Source organism: Montipora capricornis, chromosome 2 (genome assembly GCF_036669925.1).
Source record: "Montipora capricornis isolate CH-2021 chromosome 2, ASM3666992v2, whole genome shotgun sequence".
Lineage (NCBI taxonomy): Eukaryota > Metazoa > Cnidaria > Anthozoa > Scleractinia > Acroporidae > Montipora > Montipora capricornis.
This window is the reverse complement of record NC_090884.1, coordinates 39,848,361-39,853,360: the sequence shown is the minus strand read 5'-3', so window position 1 is coordinate 39,853,360 and position 5,000 is coordinate 39,848,361.

Sequence of the window (5,000 nt, the reverse complement as noted above, 5' to 3'; positions counted from 1 at the left end):
ACAAAATGGGACACTGTTGCAGTTATGACGAATTGCATACGGCAGACACGAGTATCGCAGCTGAAGTACTCGCTAAAGCCGACGAGTATGGCACTGTGGTACCGACATAGCATCTGGTCCGTTTCTTCAACTAGCAACAGACAACACAGATATCAATGAAGAAACTCTCGATGGACAAAATGCAACTCACGCAACATCCATGGTTGTATTCCAGAGAAGGCTGTATGGACCAGTACCACCCCCAGTCCAACTGGCAAACCACAATGACAGGAAACGATCTCTACCACAGGGGGAAGAATTTACGAGCTACAAGAGTGTGCTGCAATTGGAAGACAACCTCAAGTCATTTTTTATCCTGATCAGGTTAAACAAGAGTGGTTTAAAGAAGATAATGAGCTGTTTGAGTCAGCACGTTGCACTGATGAAGTATGGAAAATCATGAGAATGCATCCCTCAGGTGTAACAGAGTCACAATCTTGAGAAGTAATCGCGATTCAGTCAGTTCCTGGATGGAGTGCATTCAAGGTAATGCTTTATCCAGAGTTACCAAAAATTAGCATCATTGGCTACTGCCCCCTAATAGATGGCTCTTCCACGGAGTTCAGTACAATATACACTATTCTCAAACACGCTCAAGCCATCAGTAATACCATGGGTCAGGAAGATACCGTAATAACATTTGATCTTGCTATCTATCTGAAGGCCAAACAAATACAGTGGACGTTTGCAAACGAATTTTCCGATGTTGTGATTCGAATGGGAAATTCCATATTGCATTGAACTTCTTGGCGATTATCAGCAAAGAGTACCTAAACTCGGGACTTGAAGATCTGCTAATAGAGTCAGGGGTGTATGCCTCTGGGATGACATCGGTATTAATGAAAGGAAAATCGCACAACAGAGGTGTGCGAGCTCATGAGCTCTGACTGGAAATAAGAAAATAAGAAGATTATCATCGGAGCAGGGTTTAGAGATGGAAAAAAAGCTGTGGGCATCAGCAGAGGTACGTGTTCAGATATCCATGGTCTGCAATCAAACCACGAAGAAGCTGATACTCGATTGTTACTTCACACAAAGTGCGCATCAGAGAATGCAGCAAGGATAGTCATCCAATCACCAGACACGGATGTACTTGTCATATGTATGTCACACTTTCACAGCCTTTCATGTGAAGATTTATGGTTCCAAACAGGCATAAGAAACCGGTTACGATTTGTTCCCGTGCATAAAGTGTCTCAAGAGCTGGGAGAGCACATGTGCAGTGCACTATTTGGGTTTCATGCCCTCACAGGGTGTGACTCGACCAGTTCATTGGTCAGGATTAGAAAAAAGACAGGCTGTGGTGTACTTAAGCGCAGTGCTGCCCACCAGGATGCCTTGCGGCTTGTGGGTCAACAGCAAGAGTTGGATGAGAGAACAGCAGCCAAAGTGGAAGCTTATATTTGCAACGTTTATCCTACATTGAAGATCATGGAAGGCACAGCCGATGAATTAAGGTAAAATCAAAATAGAAATACGTTTTAAACTAGTTCGTAAATTCTGCTCACTTAGGACACCATGCAGATAAAGTGATGGGCAAAATGATCTTGACGATAGCTATAATACTCTCCTCAAAATATGTATAGTCTATTAGATGTCTTACGTGTAGTATATGTATCACTGGAGTGAGTCAAACTGCATACGAGCAAAAATACTCAGAACTACTACATATCATATATGATATAATTATAGGTGTATGTGTACATATTTAACTCTATAAAATCTGACTTCTGTCTATCTTTGTGTAGGTATGAGATGTTTTACCAAAAAAAACCGCGAAGTGAAGTACTTCTGCCTGCTTCGGACGCCTTAACCCAACACATCAACAGAGCCAATTATCAGGCATACGTGTGGAGGGATGCTTTGACAGCGATGCAGCAACTACCACCACCAGAAAGTAATGGTTGGTACATAGAAGATATAATTTCGAAACCTGTCCTGATGACCAGGGACCCAGCACCAAGGAGTCTTCTTGAGTTAATGACATGCCAGTGCAGGAGATCTATGTGTCGTGCAAATTGTTCCTATTCTGGTACTGGCCTTCCATGTACAGAGTCCTGTTTGTGCATGGCAGATGAAGAAGCCTGCCAGAACCCTCATCGCACACCACTCTATTTTGATAGTGACTCTGAAGATAGCGACAATGACTAGCTATAGTTAGGCACCTTATTGGCCACATAAATAAACGGAATTTATGTTAGTTCCTCAAGGATTCATTGTAGTGACAGTCCGAAAACTTCAAAACTATCGTTTTTAACAAAAAGCATAGGATAACAACTTAGAGCATTAGCCTAGTTTTCATGTTAACTCATTCAATCGACCCAGCCTTAATCTTTGATCAGTCAATAAAGAGAAGAATACCTGTAAAAGATGGAGTGAACGTTTTAGATAGCCAAATGTTAAAAGGTTTGTGATAAGAGAGACTGAGAATCAAATTGTATTCATGTTCATCGAAAGACAAGGATTTTTCATTTGTTCAAGGGTCTCAAGGATTTTTCTTGTCACGTGACGTCCCTTTATGGTACAATTAAACCCATGAAGCAAATATTTTGTACTGACTGGGTATTTAGACCACAAATGTTGATAAGGTGTAAGAAAAGGAGCAAACAAATGTCATGCATTTTGCAGCCTCGTTTTCACGCTAACGAAATAGAGATGTACCAAAACCCTCCTTTATTTCGAATCATGTACCACCTTTCGACTTTACGATGTAGCCGAGCCTTACTCAGGAGGTATTGGTCTAATAAAATCCACTGTCAAACCTTTTCTAACTGGTGGGTTGAACGAAACCCCAATTTTCCAGTCTCTGCTACCGGACTAACTGCAGCATTGGATAAATAAAGAACTGCTAGCCAGGGACAAGTTAGCCAGGAAGAAGCAATGTAACGCTTTGCCAGACTTTTTCTACAGAGTATCACGCACATAACATTAGTCATAATCGTTGTCCGACTCAAAAGCGCTATCTGAGTCACTGTCTCCACCATGTGGTAGTTTCATCACTGCAGCAGCAGCATTAACCTCAAGTTGGAGCTGATCTTCTTCCTCAATCTGAACTACTTCTTTTTCATCAATATTCTCGGTTGCGGATGTTCTCTTGTAGAGCTTTGACATACTGATCAGTCAGGTTAGTTAGATTTTGTTCCTGATGGGCCGAAGGAGAAGACAAATCACAAACTGAAAGCCTGCCATCCGTGCAAAGATCTTTCTGAAGAGCACTTAGTGGCCTCTTTTGTTCTGATACAGTCTTAAGCGCCTCAAGGGTGTAGTTAATAGCTGGACCAATTGCTGCAATCTTTTTTTTAATTTATTTATTTACTCTGACAAAGTATGTTGATGACAGCCCGATTTATACTGCAATTTATTTTAATGTTCAAAACGTTCAAAATCGCAGAAGTACATGCTATTAATTTAACAGATTTACGCTCTCTTCTTTGGCGTCAATTACCTTAAAACAAATCTCAAAGATAGAATGTGCGAGAGACTGCGATGTTTTCTGACTAGTTCTTGGAGCAAAGTCCACCACAATGACAAAGTGCAGTGCACTGGACTGCTGCCTTTAGACATTTGCATTGATGTCTGTAACCTTTCTTGCGACCACATCGCAGAAGTTCTCTACAAGCCTTTGTAGCTTCTGGCAGAGTTGTCCAGCATACTTCCCAACCATTTGGCTCCTTCCTTGTCCAGCCCCAATCACTTGGCGATGGAAACTCTGGAGCTGCAATCATTACTTGGCCCCAGCAGTACCCAGCCTGGTAAGTTGCTCGCTTAGTGTGCTGTATGAGAGCTGCCTTTGACGGGGGAATACCTTCTATTGATCTGCCTTTCTGTGTAAAGAGTTTCTTCCGGGCCTGGTTGACACATTCGAAGTTACTGGTGTGGTCATACAGCAATACCACAAATTGCTCCAGTGGTTTAATAAAACTGTCCACGGACTCTGGAGTGGTCGCCAAAGAACAAAGTGCTGGTGTAACGTCATCGTAGGCTTTCCATGTGTCCCATGGAGTTCTTTTACCTCTTCCTCCAAAAAACGACACCGTTCTGTGACGATAACTCCGAGATCCTTTTGTGAGGAAACGACCGGAAGGTCATGTCCTCTGGCTTCATGAAGACTAATAGCAAGAAACGGAATAGAGCTGTTTAGTTTTCTACTTATTCGTGTAACTACACATTTATCTAGATTGTAAGCTAAACCCCATCTAAGGGACCAGTCATAAAGCTTATTAATGTCATGCTGAAAATTAGTGCAATCACTAGAGTCATTAACTGATCTGTAACATCTGGCGTCATCAGCAAACAGAGCAATTGCTGTTTCATCACTGACAGTCTTTGGTAGGTCGTTAATGAAGATGACAAACAAGAATGGACCCATTAGACTCCCCTGAGGGACACCAGATGACACATTGACCCAATTGGAGAAGGACCCTTGTGTTACTCGAATGGGAGGTGTGGGTTTTGTGTCTTTCCGGTAAAAAAAAAGAAAGTTCTTCGACAAATGCCATGGCTTGTACTGCTTGCATCCATAATTTTTCAGTGTGTTTTAATTCTTCCACTTCCAGTTCCTTCATCTTGAGGTTGTTGACGAACCTGATCACATATGCTGTCACGTGAAGCAATCTCCTGATGGTTCATGTTACGGCAAACTTACCTTCGGTTTTTTGTGAGGAAAACGTCACTATAGTCAAAGAAAATTACAGTGGTACTTAATATTGAAGAGTTGGCCAAATTGCAAATCGTATTTCAAATTCGAGAGATCTCAATGTTGAGTTCGCCTGATGCTCAACGTTCATGTTCGCAAAATGTTTGAAGAACAATTTTTGTTGCAAATTGCTTTCCTTTGTAGCGACCCATAAGAAAATTAGCCAGTTCATAAGCTTGTAGGTACATTTATGGCATTTGATCGAAAGTAGCTACATATATTGCGGACCTCATAGCTCAATATAAATTCTGAGTAATTTAGACAT